General features: G+C 36.5%; 1 protein-coding gene across 4 annotated transcripts in view; it reads right to left on the minus strand.

Annotated features, from left to right (window-relative positions):
- prom (prominin) overlaps positions 1-1,179 on the minus strand; it is a 101,552-nt gene extending 100,373 nt beyond the window's left edge. For all 4 annotated transcript variants that reach the window (XM_075311073.1, XM_075311072.1, XM_075311070.1 and 1 more), the window contains exon 1: positions 752-1,179. The gene's annotated coding sequence lies outside the window, so the exon portion shown is untranslated. The remainder of the gene's footprint in view (positions 1-751) is intronic.
- Positions 1,180-21,214: the final 20,035 nt, after the last annotated feature.

Raw genomic sequence — 21,214 nt, forward strand, 5'->3', positions numbered from 1 at the left:
GATTCGGCCCGTCGTATGCACTTGCTTCTATTTCGGTCCTGAGAAGCCACTTATCAATAAAATAATTATAATACAACTTATTGCCAACAGGTAATTTTATGATTTTTTTTGACATTGACAAACAAATTTTTGGGGATTTTTGTAAAGAATTTTATTTTAGCTTTTGGGAACAAGAGCCAGTAAAATGCCAGCATTACTGTTCTTAGGATCTATATCTAAAATCGTAAATTCATTGGACAACATGAAAGATTCTCTGTCTCCTGTGTTCATTTACACAATCCCATTTACTAAACTCTCGAAGAGACACTCTTACTCTCACTATCCGCTCTCCTGAAGAAGAGATAACATGCTAAGTTTGTCAACACTACAGACTTGGAGAGTATAAGAGTATCAATGGAGTTGAATGAGAAAGTGAGTAAATAGAGCATACAGAAGAAGAATGATAAAATATAACAAAAAATTATAAAAAAAAATTAAATCGATAAAAAATGGAATCAAAAATTCATAAACTATAAAATAATAAATTTTTGTTTGTTTTTTTATTAGCAGAGATTTTATTTCAGCCTCTAATAACCGGATTTATTTTATTATTATCTTCACAAAAAGTCTAAAGACCACACCCATTTATTTAAGAAAGTTTTATATGTGTATATGTAGGTATAGGGGAGAAAAAGGAAAAATATAAATAATCTTACATAATCGATTTTTATGGACTAAATATTTTTTCTCATATTTTTTTTTAATAAATAACCTTTTTGTTATCCAACTTTATGTACAGGAAGACAGTGATTGGCAGTTTTAGTTTAAAATATTAATCCACTCATTGCACAATAAAATCTAATATATATTTATTTAATAAAAGTTTTATTTTATTTTTTTTTATGTCAGTTCGTTAACACATTTCCATTGTTTTCAAGTCATTGATTTTTATTTCATTTTTTTTTCTGAAAAATTTCGAATATTCGTTTTGCTCAATTTAAAACTTTGTTTTTTTTTTTATATTTTAGTTAGCACTTTCTAGCCAAGTTAAGGTGATTTGAAAAGTTGCAAATTGATTTCTACTTTGCTATGGTTTTTGTGTAATAGTTTTACAGGTTTTTTTTTGTATTTTCTTCTAGCTTTTGCTTGAATTTCGATTCTCTATCGTCCGTAAAAAAGCCAACCAAACGTTTAAATGCTTTTGAAGACTCTTCGAAACTAATGTGAAAAAATCGCCAAGTTTTTGTTTCAACCTTTTTAGAGAACAGTTGAAGAATAGTGAAATCGTAGAAATTCCAAGTTTTTTCTTTCATGATTCCATTGCCCCGCTTGCGATTTGCGACAATGATTTCTGTCCATGAATGAAAATTTTTTTGTTTACATTTTCCAGTATTTAACGCATTTCTAGGGGGCAGCTGAAAGCATCTACGTCCACTATGGGACAATGTGGTTTACTTGCAGTGCCTTGTAGTTATGACATCTGTGGATTCATTGAATCACCATCGAAAGTAGCCGGTAAAATGTGGGTGGTTTGTTTCCCAATCACTTGAGGTAAGGACTTAGTATTTGTTATTTGGCCATGTGGCCAGTTTTTTATTTTGTTTTTAGTCTTCTGGTACACTCTCCATTAAAAGGCATTGATGGGTCATCCGGTTTGTAACAAATCGAAATATTGGATTTTGCTTCGCTAAGTATTTAGTGGCACTCCACTTGATGCAATACCAAATTTATTATAGTGTTGTATATTTTGGTGGACGACAGGGGACAACCCTGCCGGACTGAATAGTCCGTATTATAATGGACTGAATAGTGTAGGGTAAGTGAGCCTGAAAATAAATCGGGCTGCCATTTTAACAAATCAGGGAGCTTTAAATTGGCTGTGAAATGTGTGTGGGATACTCCCTGTTTCACTCTACGAGATCTTGACTTTCCGTCACTAAATTCCACGTACGACGGTCGATCGCACAAATAATTAAGTTTGGTTTATTCCGGTAGAGAGGAGTTTTCGATGCCCTTGGCCGTGGATAGGTCAATTGCCAGGAGAACCGTCCTGCGACATGACTTGTGCTGGTTAGGTTAGGTTTGGTATAGTGACAGTTGTATATTTCGGGCTCACTTAGGCCATTCAGTCCATTGTTATACCACAGTAGTGAGGATCTCTCTTATCACTGAGTGCTACTCAACTCTGTGTTTAGCTTAATGACGGAGACCTCCGAAACCATTCGGCGTTTGACATGAAACACTCAGAAATATATCCAGCATTACTGAGATAAACTTTTTGGTGTGTTGTACAAACTGGGATTGAACCCATGCATTTTTGTATGCAATGTGGGCATGCTAACCATTGATCCACTGTGGCTCCGTTGATTACAGTTGGGATACATGTCAGGTAGGCCGTTATCAATCATTGAGGCAGCTGCATTTGTCTGATCTTAGTTGGACCAAGACTGCCCTAGTCTGACGTGGGAGGTGTTTTTCCTCTGGTGCTATGAACGGTTACAGTTTCTCTCCGCTTTAGCTACAGTATACGAACCTGGCTAATATGCTGCCTGATTTAGAGGTTCTCTTTTGTAGCGCTGATTATGCCGCTCTATATAATGAAGATCAACCCTTTTCAAACCCATTCATTGCTAGTGGCTATCTATCCATAAGATGGTGGCTTGGATAGTTACTACGATAAAAACTCAGAGTATACTGATTTGAGGCCTGTGAGGTCTATGGGTCAAAATTACCCTAAAGGGTGATACGGTCAAAATGTGGTCAAGGGAAAACGCGTGTAAATCGGTGAAATCGTTTATTTAAAAAATCAAATTAAATTTCTTTTTCAAGTTCAATTAGTATAAAATTCAGGAAAAATATTCAGTTAGGATTTCGCTTTTCCAAATCCGAATTGCAGGGCCTCACGCTTGACACCTGCCATCAGATTTTGTAAAGCCACCTTGTCCACCTTCTTCGCCGCAGAAAGCCAGTTTGCCTTGAACTGCTGCTCGTCCTTAGCAGTTTTTTTGGTCTTCTTTAGGTCCCGCTTGACAATAGCCCAGTATTTCTCAATTGGGCGGAGCTCTGGCGTATTGGGAGGGTTCTTGTCCTTGGGAACCACCTGCACGTTGTTGGCGGCGTACCACTCCATGGCCTTTTTACCGTAATGGCAAGATGCCAAATCCGGCCAAAACAGTACGGAACAACCGTGTTTCTTCAGGAAAGGCAGCAGACGTTTATTCAAACACTCTTTCACATAAATTTCTTGGTTGACAGTCCCGGAAGCTATGAAAATGCTGCTTTTCAAGCCACAGGTACAGATGGCTTGCTAAACCAGATATTTCTTTGCGAACTTTGACAGTTTTGTGTGCTTGAAAATATCTGCTACCTTTTCCCTTCCTTTTTCCGTATAAAACTCCTGTCCCGGAAGCTGCTTGTAGTCGGCTTTGACGTAGGTTTCGTCGTCCATTACCACGCAGTCAAACTTCGTCAGCATCGTCGTGTACAGCCTCCGGGATCGCGCTTTGGCCGTCGTATTTTGTTTATCATCACGATTTGGAGTCACTACCTTCTTGTAAGTCGATAGTCCGGCTCGTTTTTTGGCTCGATGCACGGTTGTAGACGATACACCCAGCTTATTTGCGGCATCTCGGAGAGAGAGGTTAGGGTTTCGCTTGAAACTACCGGCAACTCTCTTTGTCGTCTCAGCGGCTTCCGGTTTTCGAATTCCCCCCGATCCAGACTTCCTGGCTGTCGACAAACGTTCCCCAAACACTTTAATTACATTTGTAACGGTTGATATGGCAACTTTTAGCGATTTTGCCAGCTTTGCGTGCGAGTAGCTCGGATTTTCGCGATGCGCGAGCAAAATTTTGATACGCTGCTCTTCTTGCTTGGACGCCATTTTGACAACTGAAGAGTGAATTCCAAAATCAAAATATGAGCACCATTCTACACACACACACCTTCAACATGAGGGGTGTTCAGGTTTTTTAAATGCAAAATTGAAAGAAATACGTCAAGTTTATATTGACCAAATTTTGACCGTATCACCCTTTATCTATCCATAAGATGGTGGCTTGGATGGTTACTACGATAACAACTCAGAATATACTGATTTGAGGCCTATGGTCTATGGGTCAACATTACCCTAGTTTGTTGTGAGCCTCTTTCCTCCGACCACCACCATGGTCGGATTTCGAGAACAGAATTAGCCTTTTAACTTTTCACCGCTTCTGCTAGAGTAACCTCATGAATCCTATTTGGACCTGCCTGGTATTCAGCCTGACATAGAGGCTCTCTTTTGTAACGTTGGATTTATTTTGTAACGTTAGATCCAAACCATGCGTTTGGATGGTTATTACGATAAAAACCCAGGAGATACTGTTTTGACAACATGGAGTTGAGGAGACGCACGTAGACGATTTAGGTCTCCACATAAGGATGATCTGAGTAATGAGGTCACATCCTTTGGGAACATCTGCTTATATCCTGTTCGAGAAACTCTGCGATTAAGATGAGATATGACCAGAGGATCTAGTGATGAGTCGGGTTGGGCAAGCATGTCATGTGGTCTTTGATGACGGATGGGACACAAGTCAGTTATGCTGCTATCAAACACTGATAGGAAAGGATTGAGGCAGAGATTTGTCTGATCTTAGTTGCGCCAAAGGTTAAAGTGGCAGCCCGATTAAGTTTCAGAGGCTTTTAGACTATTCGGTCCATTGTGATATTGTGCGCCAAAAATATCTTTATCTTGGGTGGATGTTTCATTCCTCCAATGCTATGGATTTGCTCTGCAGCCTCTCACAGCTTCAGCTACATTATCCTCATAAATCTTGTATGCTGCCCGATCTAATCTGTAACCTGTATCCACTCTTACATTCCTGGGTAGTGAATGTCTATCCATAAGATGGTGATTTCGATGGTTACTGTGATAACATCCCAGGAGGTACGAATTTGAACATATAATTGTGTCTACGCACGGAGAGGATCTTGGTCTCCACATATGTTAAAGATGATACAGAGGTGTACCGCTGAGACGATCCAGTTCTAAGTACAGGTTCACGTTCTGGTGATAAACCACTTGTTTAAGGTGTTTACACTGGCTCAATTGGATCAATTGCCTTATAGGTATTTAGTAAACAGGGTTTTTTTGTACGCACCCCAAGTGCTGCCGGCAAGCGACTCTACAGTGGAGCTTATTGCAGTGGCGTAGCATGACCGTTTAAAAAAGCTGTTGAGTGTGATCTTTGGTGCAGTTTGTTGTTGGAATTGTTTAGCTATCGACTCTGCGTACTTCTGTCTTCCATGTCGTGAATACAATCCGAAAGCCGTCAGGAGAAATAGGGTAAATGTAGATGTTGAATTGTATTCACTCTTACATTCCTGGGTAGTGAATGTCTATCCATAAGAAGGTGAATTCGATGGTTACTGTGATAACATCCCAGGAGGTACGAATTTGAACATATAATTGTGCCTACGCACGGAGAGGATCTTGGTCTCCACATAAAGATGATCCAGAGGTGTACCGCTGAGATGATCCAGTTCTAAGTACAGGTTCCAGTTCTGGCACATCACTTGTTTAAGGTGTTCACACTGGCGCAGCCTAGTCTATAAATGAGCGATCAATTGACTTATAGGTAGTAAACAGGGTTTTTTTTGTACGCACCCCAAGTGCTGCCGGCAAGCGACTCTAGGACCTCTTTTCTACAGTGGAGCTTATCACAAATTGCAAAGGTGTAGCATGACCATTTAAAAAGGCTGTTGAGTTTGTTGTTGGAATTGTTTAGCTATCGACTCTGCGTACAATCCCAAAGTCGTCAGGAGAAATAGGGTAAATGTAGATGTTGAACAGTGCTGGAGATAACACCGCACCTTGGGGAACCCCTGTTTCACTCTAAGAGGTCTTGAGTTTATTCCACGTACGACTGGCACCCGCAAATATAATTAAGAACACACCGTTTGGCTCCTGCCGGTAGAGAGGAGTTTCCAATGCCCTCGCAAAGTCTGGCATGACTGAACGTATCGAATGCCTTCTATAGGTCAAGCGCCACGAGGACTGTCCAGTGACATGGCATGGTTGTTTGAGTCCTCTATTAAGGCAAAGCTATTGTCGTGCTATGTACTTTGAATCCAAAAATTCTCTACAAGGCTCCTTGCTCGAGTCGCTGTCTGGTTTCTGTAATGGAATCACACTTCTTATTTTCCAGATATCGGGTATAATTAATGGTTGAAGGGATAAATTGAGGAGTCTGGTCAAGTACTCAACTGCCAGTATTCCCAGATCTTAAGCAACTCTGTCGGGGTTCAGCGCTTTGGAAGGTTTTGCGCTGTTTATGAGTTGTTTTGGCTTGGTAAATTGCGGTGTGCTGCTTGTTGGGAGACCATGAATGCGATGAATGGCTCACTTTTTTGCTCTATGCTCAACAAACTGTCGGTTGAGAGACCTCGTGCATCTCTTCGGATCAGTCACCTTCGTCGTAAAAATGACTGAATCTTAGCGGGGTTCGTGAAGTATTTGACTGTTGACGATAACATACCTGTATCTGCGCCTTGTTTACATTGATTTAGGTGCTCTAAAGGGTGATAAGGTCAAAATTTGGTCAAGGGAAAACGCGTGTAAATCGGTGAAATCGTTGATTTAAAAAATCAAATTAAATTTCTTTTTCAAGTTCAATTAGTATAAAATTCAGGAAAAATATTCAGTTAGGCTTTCGCTTTTCCAAATCCGAATTGCCGGGCCATTACCACGCAGTCAAACTTCGTCAGCATCGTCGTGTACAGCCTCCGGGATCGCGCTTTGGCCGTCGTATTTTGTTTATCATCGCGATTTGGAGTCACTACCTTCTTGTAAGTCGATAGTCCGGCTCGTTTTTTTGGCTCGATGCACGGTTGTAGACGATACACCCAGCTTATTTGCGGCATCTCGGAGAGAGAGGTTAGGGTTTCGCTTGAAACTACCGGCAACTCTCTTTGTCGTCTCAGCGGCTTCCGGTTTTCGATTTCCCCCCGATCCAAACTTCCTGGCTGTTGACAAACGTTCCCCAAACACTTTAATTACATTTGTAACGGTTGATTTGGCAACTTTTAGCGATTTTGCCAGCTTTGCGTGCGAGTAGCTCGGATTTTCGCGATGCGCGAGCAAAATTTTGATACGCTGCTCTTCTTGCTTGGACGGCATTTTGACAACTGAAGAGTGAATTCCAAAATCAAAACAGGAGCAACATTCTACACACACACCTTCAAAATGAGGGGTGTTCAGGTTTTTTAAATGCAAAATTGAAAGAAATACGTCAAGTTTATATTGACCAAATTTTGACCGTATCACCCTTTAATCATGTGTGTAGCTTGTACTCGTCGAATATCTCCCTAAACTGTAGATTCAGTTCCCTGATTTTATGATCAGCAGTGGTTGTGCAATGGTTTGCATGCCCGCCTTGCATACATAGGGTCGTGGTTTCAACCCCAGTTTCCATACATGTCATGTAGGGTTCACTAGTGTCTGGCACAAGCGAGTTAAGTCTATACGCAACGGTGCAATATGAAAACCAGGCCATCACCTTCATTCCTTGTGCGATCATTACGTAGCATATTGTATCCATCACAGTGGCGCAAGCTATAGTTGACATTCAGCTTCTTCCTTTGAATCCCCGCGACCCTGATTCTCTTCCGATTGATAAAGTTGACAATCTCAATAATCTTACCTCGGAGCCCATGGCAATGAAATTGCAAAAATATGGACTTTCTGGAATGTTTACAAAAATAGATCCTGCGGATATCTGAGTAATCGCAAAGTTCGACGACCCACTGCTGGTGTCGTAGTTAGTTTGACTATACTTCCGCAGCGATGTTAGGTAGAAGCAGTTCCAGAAATGCACGCATTCCAGGCACCTATTACACCTCACCGAAACCGAACAGTGATGAGTCAGGTTTCGGAAGACTGTACAGTACCATGGTCCAGGGTTTTCGTATATTTCGGATCGAACCGGAAACGAACAGATGAGGATCTCCGGGATGCACCAATCCCAACACAAAAAGTTGGACGAAACAACAGACACACTGATGTGGCAGCCGCTGGCCGATCGCGCCCATCGGGTCAATACGGTCCGCATGTGTACATTTTTATAGGCTAAGTACTATCGGATCATCCACGTCCGTCAAGCCAGTAAGAGAAGCGCTAAGTTCAGTAATCCGAATTTAAATGATAAAAATCACGCGATCCTTATAATTCAAACCCTTAACGTAGAGTATGTTCCATTCGACCATACTTAAACTTAGCCCCCTTCTTACTTATCTTCTAATTCTTCTTCACATTTCTTTTAATTCTTTTATTTTCTCGGTTTTGTCCACACCACATATCTATGTGTTGGACTTCCGCCTTCAGTTCATTTGACAGAATTTTGTTACTCATTGACTTCTTAAAATTTTTAAGCCTATTAGACTCCATTGCTAAATGAACTGTTAGAGTTGGTAGGGGTTGACTTATGGTTAAAACCAAAACACATTTTTTCCCCTTCAGATACCCTTCATTCACAGCCATTTGCTAACTTCCAACAAGTATATTCACAAACTATTGTCATTTTCACCTTTCCACAAACCCTTTTTGTGATCCCAAGGGATTTTTGAAATGTCAACGGGTCATGGAGAGGGTAAATGGCTTTGGTGATTTGCAACAAAAAGGCCTATACTAAATATGGCCATAGTTATTCAAGCAGCAACAGCAGTAATATAGGGTTATAACATTAGTTACTTAAACTCTAGAATAATCATATTTGGTTGTTAACTTAAAATTTCCTTATTGAATAAAGATGTTTGGTTTACATAGACCATTGGTTTTGTTTCCATAGAAAATTTTGTCAAAATTTTATTTCTGTAGAAAAAGTTTTAAAATTTTAATTCTATAGAAAATTTTGTCAAAAATGTATTTCTACATATTTTTATACCCTGCGCCACACTGTGGAACAGGGTATTATAAGTTAGTGCATACGTTTGCAACACCCAGAAGGAGACGAGATAGACACATGGTGTCTTTGGCAAAAATGCTCTGGGTGGGCTCCTGAGTAGAGGTGTGCACGTGACACGAAATTGTCGTGACTCACGAAAATTTTCGTGAGACTCACGCGTGAGTCGTGAGTCACGCTGGCGGCAACGGCGTGAGTGTGCGTGAGCGTGATTAACCAAGCAAATGTCGTGCGTGAGCGTGAGTCACGAAAATAATATCCTCGTGAGTGTGCGTGAGTACGAATTTCGGATAAACACGCTCACGAAAATAATTCCGCTGACGAACATAAAATGCTTACGATTTGAATTCATTTATAATTTTAGTGACATCCTAGGTGATAAGATTTTTATAACACAAACGATTTTAACCATACTCATGTTTTCAGTCAGGTTCTAAAGGAAAATCACTCATAAAATTATTCGTGAGTCACGACATTTAAAAGATTTTCGTGAGTGAGTGTGCGTGAGTACAAATTTTCTTTTCGTGAGCGTGCGTGAGCGTGAGTCCTACCAAAAAATATCGTGCGTGAGTGTGCGTGAATAAGATTTCTCCGTCGTGAGTGTGCGTGAGCGTGAGCAAACTATTACTCACGTGCACACCTCTACTCCTGAGTCGATATAGCCATGTCCGTCTGTCCGTGAACACATTTTTGTAATCAAAGTTAAGGTCGCAGTTTTAGTCCAATCAACTTCAAATTTGGCACAAGTATGTGTTTTGGCTCAGAATAGAACCCTATTGATTTTGGAATAAATTGGTTCAGATTTGTATATAGCTCCCATATATATTTCGCCCGATATGGACTTATATGGCCCCAGAAGCCAGAGTTTTACCCTAATTTGCTTAAAATTTTGCACAATAAGAACAATTAGTACTATTGTCAAGTGTGCCAAATTTTATTGAAATCGGCTCAGATTTAGATATAGCTCCCATATATATCGTTCGCCCGATTTACACTCATATGACCACAGTGGGCAATCTTTTACACCGATTTAATTGAAATTTTGCACGGGGAGTAGAATTAGCATTATAGCTATGCATGCCAAATTTGGTTGAAATCGCTTCAGATTTAGATATAGCTCCCATATATAGCTTTTGCCTGATTTACACTCAAATGACTACAGAGACCAATTTTTTGCTCCGATTTAGTTGAAATTGTGCACAGGGAGTAGAATTAGCATTGTAGCCACTGCTTAGTCGAAAAGTTGTAAAGATGACTCTAATTTACCTAAACTTCTAATACATATATATCGAGCGATAAATCATAAATAAACTTTTGCGAAGTTTCCTTAAAATTGCTTCAGATTAAATGTTTCACATATTTTTATACCCACCACCATAAAATGGTGACGGGGATGTAATAAGTTTGTCAGATTTGTCTGAAATTGGAAATTTAGAGGTATTTTGGGACCATAAAGAGGTGTGTCGAAAATGGTCCGTATCGGTCCATGTTTTAGTATAGCCCCCATATAGACCGATCTTCCGATTTTGCTTCTTAGGCGTCTAGAAACAGTATTTTCTATCCGATTTGTCTGAAATTGAAAATCTAGAGGTATTTTAGGACCATAAGGAGGTGTATCGAAAATCGTTCGTATCGGTCCATGTTTTGATATAGCCCCCATATAGACCGATCTCCCGATTTTGCTTCTTGGGCGTCTAGAAACTATATTTACCATCCGATTTGCCTGAAATTGAAAATCTAGAGGTATTGTGGGACTATAAAGAGGTGTGTCGAAAATGGTCCATATCGGTCCATGTTTTGGTATAGCCCCCATATAGACCGATCTCCCGATTTTGCTTCTTACGCGTCTAGAAACAGTATTTTCTATCCGATTTGTATGAAATTGAAAATCTAAAGGTATTTTGGGACCATAAAGCGGTGTGTCGAAAATGGTCCTCATCGGTCCATGTTTTGATATAGCCCCCATATAAACCAACCCTCCCGATTTGGAGTCTTGGGCCTATAAAAACCGTAGTTTTTATCCAATTTGCCTGAAATTCAAAATATAGAGGTATTTGAGGTCCATAAAAAGGTGTGCCGAAAATGGTTTTCATCGGTCCATGTTTTTGTATAGCCCCCATATAGACCGGTATCCCGATTTTGCTTTTAGGGCTTCTAGAAACTATATTTACCATCCGATTTGCCTGAAATTGGAAATCTAGGGGTATTTGAGGACCATAAAAAGGTGTGCCGAAAATGGTGCTCATCGGTCCATGTTTTGATATAGCCCCCATAGAGACTGATTTCCCGATTTGGCTTCTTTGGCTTCTAGAAACTATATTTTCTATCCGATTTTCCTGAAATTGAAAATGTAGAGTTCTTTTGGGACCATAAAAAGGTGTGCCGAAATGGTGCCCATCGGTCCATTTTTTGGTATAGCCCCCATATAGACCGATCTCCCATTTTGCTTCTTGGGCTTCTAGAAACTATATTTACCATCCGCTTTGCCTGAAATTCTTGAGCTACAATAAACTGTATTTATTACATGATTTGCCTGAAATTCGAAATCTAGAGGGATTTTTAGACCACAAATAAGAGTGCCGAAATTGAGGTATATCGGTCCATTTTTTGGTATAACCCCCATATAGACTGATCTCTCGATTTTTACTTCTTGGGCGTCTAGAGACTATATTTTCTGGCCGATTTGTTTGAAATTGAAAATCTGGAGGTATTTTAAGATCACAAATATGTGAGTAGCAAATGGTGCCTATCGATCCATGTTTTGGTATAGCCCCCATATACACCGATCTTCACCGGGCTTCTAGAATCCGTAGTTTTTATCCGATTTGCTGGAAATTAGTAATCTATAATAAAATTTTAGACAAACGAAATTTCTTTTTCTTATAAAGTGTTTTCGTTTATTCAACGATTGTCTCTAAAATTTGTGTCAAAAGAAAACTTTGCTTGTCTAAAATTACGTTTCTCAAAAAAGAAAACACTTCTTTCAGGGTATAGCAGGCGCACTGATCATGAAAATTGCTTCAAACTGAAAGTAAAAGTTCCAGATTTTACTCATCGTATTTAAATAAATGCGGAAAAATCTACAGATTTAAGATTTTAAATCAAGGCGTAATTTCAACATATACACGATATGTTTATATTTTCTCTAAAACTCAAACAAAATTGGTTCTCATAAATCCAGAATCTTACCTGGTCTGCATAGGTAGAATCTTTATAGTTTGTCTTCGGGAGCTGGCTCGTTTGGGAGAAGATTTGTCATCTAACCCCCTACAATTCTATATATTATCAAGTAACCCACTACGACGAAGAGTTTTCATAGTAAACTGTTATACTTGATTCATGGTGGTGGGTATTTAAAATTCGGGCCGGCCGAATTTACTGCTGTATATACTTGTTTTTACTAACATTGTGTTCCACCCTAGTGCATTAGCCAACTTAAATTTTGAGTCTATAGATTTTGTAGAAGTCTATCAAATTCTGTCCAGATCGAGTGATATTTAAATGTATGTATTTGGGACAAACCTTCATATATAGCCCCCAACACATTTGACGGATGTGATATGGTATCGAAAATTTAAATCTACAAAGTGGTGCAGGGTATAATATAGTCGCCCGACTTTAGACTTTCCTTACTTGTTTTTTTGCCAAAATTTTATTTCTATAGAAAATTTTGTCAATATTTTATTTCTATAGAAAAGTGTGTCAAACTTTTATTTCTATAGAAAAATTGTGTCAAAACATTATTTCTATAGAAAATTTTGTCGAAATTGTTTTTCTATGGAAAATTTTGTCAAAATTTTTATTTGTGCAGAAATTTTTGTTAAAATTTTATTTCTATAGAAAATTTTGTCAAAATTTTATTTCGGTAGAAAAATTGTGTCAAAATATTATTTCGGTAGAAAATTTTGTATTTCTATAGAAAATTTTGTCAAAATTTTATTTCTATAGAAAATTTTGTCAATATTTTATTTCTAAAGAAAAATTTGTCAAAATTTTATTTCTATAGGAAATTTTGTCAAAATTTTATTTCTATAGGAAATTTTGTCAAAATTTTATTTCTATACGGAAATTTTTTCAAAATTTCATTTCTATAGGAAATTTTGTCAAAATTTCATTTCTATAGAAAATTTTGCCAAATTTTATTTCTATAGGAAATTTTGTCAAAATTTCATTGCTATAGGAAATTTTGCGAAAATGTCATTTCTATAAAAATTTTGTAAAAATTTCATTTCTAAAAAAAACTTTGTCAAAATTTCATTTCTATAAAAAATTTTGTCAAAATTTTATTTCCGTAGAAAATTTTGTCATGGACATTTGGCGATGGTGCCCTAGAATAACGCAGGACAGTCATGAGGGCGTTTATTGCAGAGCCTTTGGAATTTATCTCAAGCCGAAGTTTTCGCCCGAAACGGAGAATTTTCCTTTCAAGCCTATGCGTTGTTATTCTCAATACCTTTTAAGTTTGGTCCAAACTGATCCTGGCTCAGGTTCAGCTAAAGGAATTTAAAGTAAATTTACCTTCTTTAGCCATCTCCAATGTATTCACTTCCAATGCAATCGGTTGAAATACAAATTTATTCTTATTTAAGATTAATATCTCATTTCGATTTAAATCTTTCTCATCAACCTTCAATAAATTGAATGGAACTATAGTAGTTCCTCGTCGGTCCTCTATGCTCCTTTGTGCATTATTATATTTCGTTTATAATGGGACACTATGCAATTTAATTCGAAAAAAAAAAGTAACAAGAATGTAAGCTCTTGGATCAGATGCGCTTTTCAGCACATTTCTAATTTTTCCCAATGCGATTTGTTTTCATTTCCGTATCCTTTATAATTCAACAATGAAATGGCGTGTGTTTGCAACGACATGAATGGCGAATGAATAAATGAACACAAACTAAAGATACGTTTTGCAAAATGCAAAGAGTGGTAGGAGTGGTAGCAGTAGCAATGGAAGTAATATTGTCAGTACATTCCCAAAGCAAGGTGAGTTACAACAAATAAATAGATTCGTTTTATTTGTTAAGTAATGGGATAGGAAAACAGTGGGTGACAAGAGAATGGGAATATGGTGTGGACAAGGGCCGATAATAAAACTTAAAGAATTTATAACCCTTAGAGAAATATAATTTAACTTCAATTCAGCTGGGCTGAATAAGGTTTTCTCTAAGAAAACTTTAATTCAACCAGGCTGCATATTAGTTTCTATAGAAAAAACTTAATTTCAGCCTGGCTGAATACAGTTTTCTATAAGAAAACTTTAATTCAACCTTGCTGAATAATGTTTGCATTAGGAAATTTTTAAATCAGCCTGGCTGACTAAGGTTTTCTAAAGGAAAAGCTCAACTCATCGAGATTAAATAAGGTTTTCTATAGGAAAACTTAAATTCAGCCTGGCTGAATAAGGTTTCTATAGGAAAATTTTAATACAGCATGGTTGAACAATAGGTAAGAAATCGCCAATTGAGCTTCGGAATTACTGAAGAAGAGTTTCATAGGAACACTTTAATCAGCCTGCAGCAAAATTCAGCTTTTCTCAATAAGGTTTTCGAAAGGAAACCATTAATTCGGCCTTGCTGAATAAGTTTTTCTATTAGAAAATTGTAATTCAGTCTATCGGAATAAGGCTTTGCGAAAGGAAAATATTATTTTAGCCTGGCTGAATAAGGGTTGCTATAACAAAACTTTAAATTAGCAAGGCTAAATTGGTTTTTTTTTGTAAGAAAATTTTAATTCAGCTAGGCTGAATAAGATTAAGCCTGGCTGAATGAGGTTTTCTCTAACAAAACATAAATTCTGGCTGACTAAGGTTTTCGAAAGGAAAACTTCACCTCATCGAGACTAAATAAGGTTTTCTATAGGAAAACTTAAATTCAGCCTGGCTGAATAAGGTTTCTATAGGAAAATTTTAATACAGCATGGTTGAACAATAGATTCTGTAGGAAATTTTCAATTCGGCCTGGATGAATACAGTTTTCTATAGTAAAACTTTAATTCAGCATGGTCGCATAAGGTTTTCTATAGGAAAACTTTAATTCAGCCAGGCTGAATACAATTTTCTATAAGAAAATTTTAATTCTGCATGGACGAATAAGGTTTCCTGTACGAAAATTTTAATGCAGCTTCGCTGAATAAGGTTTTCTATAGGAAAACTTTAATTCAGCCTGACTCTATAAGGTTTTCATAAGGAAAAATATAATTTTGCACGGCTGAGTAAAGTTTTCATTAGGAAAAAATTTAATTGAGCTTGGCTGAAAAAAGGTTTTTATAATAAACCATTAATTCAGCAGGGCTAAATAAGCAAACTATTACCTCAGCCTGGCGGAATAAGGTTTTGTACAAGAAAACTTTAGTTCAGTCTGGCTGAATAAGGTATTCTATAGTTTCCGTTAATTCAGCCTGGCTGAATTATATTTTCTATACGAAGCCAATAATTCAGCCTGTTTGAATAAGGGGTTCTTTAAGAAATCTTTAATTCAGCTGGGCTGAATAAGGTTTTCTTCATAGGCAGCCACCGTGGTGCAATGATTAGCACGCCCCCCTTGCATACACAAGGTCGTGGGTTCGATTCCTGCTTCGACCGAACACCAAAAAGTTTTTCAGCGGTGGATTATCCCACCTCAGTAATGCTGGTAACATTTCTGAGGGTTTCAAAGCTTCTCTAAGTGGTTTCACTGCAATGTGGAACGCCGTTCGGACTCGGCTATAAAAAGGAGGTCCCTTGTCATTGAGCTTAACATGGAATCGGGCAGCACTCAGTGATAAGAGAGAAGTTCACCAATGTGGTATCACAATGGACTGAATAGTCTAAGTGAGCCTGATACATCGAGCTGCCATCTAACCTAACCTAACCTAAGGTTTTCTCTAAGAAAACTTTAATTCATCCTGGCTGAACAACGTTTTCTCCATAAAAATCTTTATTCAGCATATCTGAATACACGTTTCTGTATAAAAAACTTAACTCAGCCTGCCTGAATCAGGTTTTGCTTATCAAAACTTTAATTCAGCCTGTCTAAATGAGGTTTCATATAGGAGAAAATAATTCACACTGCCTGAATATGGTTTTCTATAAGAAACCAATAATTTAGCCTTGCTGAATAGAGTTTTCTACGGGAAACCAATAAATTGGCCTGGTTGAATAAAGTGTTCTATAGGAAAGCATTAATTAGTTTGGCTGAATAAGAGTTTCTTTAGGAAAACTTTAACTCAGCATGGCTGAATAAGGATTTTAAAATTTAATTCAGCCTGGCTGAATACGGTTTTCTATAGGAAAACTTTAATTTGACCTTTGCTGAATAAGGTTTTCTGTAGGAAAACTTTAATTTAATCTGGCTGAATAAGATTTTAATATGATTTTCGCTAGGAAAAGCTTTTGAATAAGGTTTTCTATAAGAAAACTTTAAGTCAGCCTTGATGAAAAAGGTTTTCTATAATAAAACTTTTATTCAGCCTCGATGCATAAGGTTTTCTATAAGAAACATTTTATTCAGCCTTGCGGAAAAAGGTTTCCTATAGGAAAACTTTAAGTCAGCCTGGCTGGATAAGGTTTTCTATAGGAAAGCTTTAATTCAGCCGCGCTGCATAAGGGTTTCTGTACGAAAACTTTAATTTAGCTTGGCTGAATAAGGTTTTCTAAAGGAAAAATGAAATTCATCCTGTTTGAGTAAGGTTTTGTATAGGAAAACTAAAATTAAGCTTAGCTGAATAAGGTTCTCCATAGAAAAACTTAAATTTCGTCTGGCTGAATAAAGTTTTTCTATAGAAAAACTTAAATTCAGCCACGCTGAATAAGGTTTTCGATAGAAACTTTAATTTATTATTTATGATTTCCCAAAGGAAAAGTTTGTGAGTAAAGTTTTCTATAAGAATACTTTAAGTCAGCCTGGCTGAATAAGGTTTTCTACAGGAAAACTTTTATTCAGCTTTGCAGAATAAGGTTTCCTATAGGAAAACTTTAAGTCAGCCGGGGTGAATAAGGTTTTCTATAGGAAAACTTTAATTAAGCCTATGTGAACAAGGTTTTCAATAGGAAAACTTTAATTCAGCCTGGCGTTGTAAGTTTTTTTACAGGAAATCTTTAACTCAGCTGGCTGCATAAGGATTTCTATACGAAAACTTGAATTCAGCTTGGCTGCATGAGGTTTTCTAAAGGAAAAATTAAATTCAGCTTTCCTGAATAAGGTTTTCTATAGGAAAACTCATATCAAGCTTGGCTGAATAAAATTCTCAATAGAAAAATTTAATTCCGTCTGGCTGAATAATGTTTTCTATAGAAAAACTTTAATTCAGCCTTGCTGAATAATGTTTTCTATACAAAAACTTTAATTTAGACTTGCTGAATAAGATTCGAATAACGGAAATGCTTTTTTTTCTCTAAGAAAACTTTAATTAGCTTGGCTGAATAAGAGTTTCTTTAGGAAAACTTTAACTCAGCATGGCTGAATAAGGATTTTAAAAGAAAAATTTTAATTCAGCCTGGCTGAATAAGGTTTTCTATAGGAAAACATTAATATAGCCTGGCTGATTAAAGTTTTCTATAAGAAAATTTTAATTCAACCTGGCTGAATAGGGCTTTCTATGGAATTCAGCTTAGCTGAATAAGGCTGAATAGGGCTTTCTATGGAATTCAGCTTAGCTGAATAAGGTTTTCTATGGCAAAACTTTAATTATTTTCAATTTACAACTAAGTTACCAAAGAGGCCATAATCTAAAGCTTCGTTCCTTAAGTACCCACTATTCATTGGATAGTTGTGATCGTCTTTTTCTTTGGACATTTTCCCAGGCTTCATCGTTGTCATCGCCATCATTTTGTATATTAGAATATTTAATTCCACAAGGTGAATAGTTGAATGGAGTAAAAAAAAAAAACAAGCCAAACACATCACCGTCACAGTTAGAGCATCATCATAAGCATTATTTATTCAAGATACCCATAGAGCACTAACAACACTGCCAACAACAGAAGCGGGATGAAAAATAGAACGCAATAAAAGGATGAAATTATGTCATTTTGCCTATTACGTTGTGTAATACCTTTTTTGTGCCAAGGAGACCTTTATTCATTGCTAAGCCTACCAGTGCGTTCAGATGCTTTTCAATAGGACCTTTGGTGATTCGCGGGCCAATCCATTTACCTGTACACACAAGTAAGTCATTGCGCTTTCCAGGAAGCAAACTTTGATGTTAACCAATTTTGTTTTCATCTCCTTGTCAGCTGCACAACTTTTTTCTTGTTTCCATGGATAACTAAAGTAAAAAAAGGACTTTAGCGAATTGCTTAGGTTCTGTTGACTTGGGTGTCGGGGGTGTCAGGGGTGTTGTGGTCCTAGGTACTCAATGACTCGGTCATGTACGCTAGTTTGTTTCAAGTATTACATTTGAATATTAATTTTAATATAATGAAAATAAAAAGGACATTTTGCTACACCTGGAAATAATCACAAGGTAAGAAATCGTCAATTGAGCTTCAGAATTACGGAAGAAAGGTTTCTATAGGAACCCTTTAATTCAGGCTGCAGCAAAATTTAGCTTTTCTCAATAAACTGGAAATAATCACAAGGTAAGAAATCGTCAATTGAGCTTTGGAATTACTGAAGAAGACTTTCATAGGAACACTTTAATCAGCCTGCAGCAAAATTCAGCTTTTCTCAATAAGGTTTTCGAAAGGAAACAATTAATTCAGCCTTGCTGAATAAGTTTTTCTATTAGAAAATTCAGTAATTCAGTCTATCGGAATAAGGCTTTGCGATAGGAAAATATTAATTTAGCCTGGCTGAATAAGGGTTGCTATAGCAAAACTTTAAATTAGCTAGGCGAAATTGGGCTCTTTGTAAGAAAATTTTAATTCAGCTAGGCTGAATAAGATTAAGCCTAGCTGAATAAGGTTTTCTATAGCAAAACATAAATTCCGCATGGCTGAATATGGGTTTCTTTAGGAAAACATTAACTAAGCCGGGTTAAACACAGTTTTCGATTGGAAAACTTTAATTCAGTATGGCTGAATACAGTTTTCTATACGAAAGCCTTAATTCAGCATGGCTGCGAATAAGGTGTTCTATAGGAAGACGTTAATTTAGCTTGCCGGAATAAGTTTTTCTAAAGGAAACCATTAATTCAGCTTTGCTAAATAAGTTTTTCTATAAGAAAAATTTATTTCAGCCTCTCGCAATAGGGCTTTTCGATAGGAAAATATTAATTTGGCCTGGCTGAATTAGACTATCTATAGGACAATTTTAAATCAGCTAAGCTGAATAAGTTTTTCTATAGGAACATTTTAAATTTGCCTGGCAAAATTAGGTTTTCTATAAGAAAACTTTAATTCAGCGGGGCTGAATAAGATTTTTCTGTATATATTTTCTATTCAACCAGGCTGAATTAAAGTTTTCCTATAGAATGTCTAATTCAGCCAAGCTGAATTAAAGTTTTCATTTAAAAAACCTTATTCCAACAGGCTAACTAAGTTTTCTTTAGCACAACTTTAATTAAGCCAAGCTGAATTAGGATTTCTTGAAGTCTGGCTGAATAAGGTTTTCTTCACGAAAACTTTAAATCAACTTGGTTGAATTGGACTATCTATAGGAAACCTTAAATTTAGACTGGCTGAGTAAAGTTTTCTATAGGAAAATATTAATTTAGCCTGGCTGAATAAGGGTTTCTATAGGACAATCTTAAATCAGCCAAGCTGAATAAATTTTTCTATAGGAAAATTTTAAATTAGCCTGGCGAAATAAGGTTTTCTATACGAAAACTTTAATTCAGCTGGGCTGAATAAGAATTTTCTATATATTTTCTATTCAACTAGGCTGAATTAAAGTTTTCCTATAGAAAGTCTAATTCAGCCTAGCTGAATTAAAGTTTTTATTTAAAAAACATTATTCCACCAGGCTAAATAAGTTTTCTTTAGCAAAACTTTAATTAAGCCAGGCTGAATAAGGATTTCTTGAGGTGTGGCTGAATAAGGTTTTTTTTCAGGAAAACTTTAATTCAATTTGGTTCAACTTGAATTGGACTATCTATAGGAAACCTTTAATTTAGACTGGCTGAATAAAGTTTTCTATAGGAAAATATTAATTTAGCCTGGCTGAAATAGACTTTCTATAGGACAACTTTAATTCAGCCAAGCTGAATAAGTTTTTCTGTAGGAAAATTTTAAATTAGCCTGGCGAAATTTGGTTTTCTATAAGAAAACTTGAATTCAGCTGGGCTGAATAAGATTTTTTTATATATTTTCTATTCAACCAGGCTGAATTAAAGTTTTCCTATAGAAAGTCTAATTCAGCCTAGCTGAATTAAACTTTTTATTTAAAAAACCTTATTCCACCAGGATAAATAAGTTTTCTTAGCACAACTTTAATTAAGCCAGGCTGAATAAGGATTTCTTGAGGTGTGGCTGAATAAGGTTTTCTTCAGGAAAACTTTAAATCAACTTGGTTGAATTGGACTATCTATAGGAAACCTTTAATTTAGACAGGCTGAATAAAGTTTTCTATAAGATAATATTAATTTTGCCTGGCTGAATTAGACTTTCTATAGGACAACTTTAATTCAGCCAAGCTGAATAAGTTTTTCTATAGGAAAATTTTAAATTAGCCTGGCGAAATTAGGTTTTCTATAAGAAAACTTTAATTCAGCGGGGCTGAATAAGATTTTTCTATATATATTTTCTATTCAACCAGGCTGAATTAAAGTTTTCCTATAGAAAGTCCAATTCAGCCTAGCTGAATTAAAATTTTTATTTAAAAAACCTTATTCCACCAGGATAAATAAGTTTTCTTAGCACAAAGCCAGGCTGAATAAGGATTTCTTGAAGTCTGGCTGAATAAGGGTTTCTTCAGGAAAACTTTTATTTAACTTGGTTGAATTCAGGAAAACTTTAATTCAACTTGGTTGAATTAGCACAACTTTAATTAAGCCAAGCTGAATAAGGATTTCTTGATGTCTGGCTGAATAAGGTTTTCTTCAAGAAAACTTTAATTTAACTTGGTTGAATTGGACTATCTATAGGAAACCTTTAATTTAGACTGGCTGAATAAAGTTTTCTATAGGAAAATATTAATTTAGCCTGGCTGAAATAGACTTTCTATAGGACAACTTTAATTCAGCCAAGCTGAATAAGTTTTTCTATAGGAAAATTTTAAATTAGCCTGGCGAAATTAGGTTTTCTATAAGAAAACTTGAATTCAGCTGGGCTGAATAAGATTTTTTTTATATATTTTCTATTCAACCAGGATGAATTAAAGTTTTCCTATAGAAAGTCTAATTCAGCCTAGCTGAATTAAAATTTTTATTTA

The sequence above is a fragment of the Haematobia irritans genome, chromosome 5, assembly GCF_050003625.1.
Source record: "Haematobia irritans isolate KBUSLIRL chromosome 5, ASM5000362v1, whole genome shotgun sequence".
Taxonomy (NCBI): domain Eukaryota; kingdom Metazoa; phylum Arthropoda; class Insecta; order Diptera; family Muscidae; genus Haematobia; species Haematobia irritans.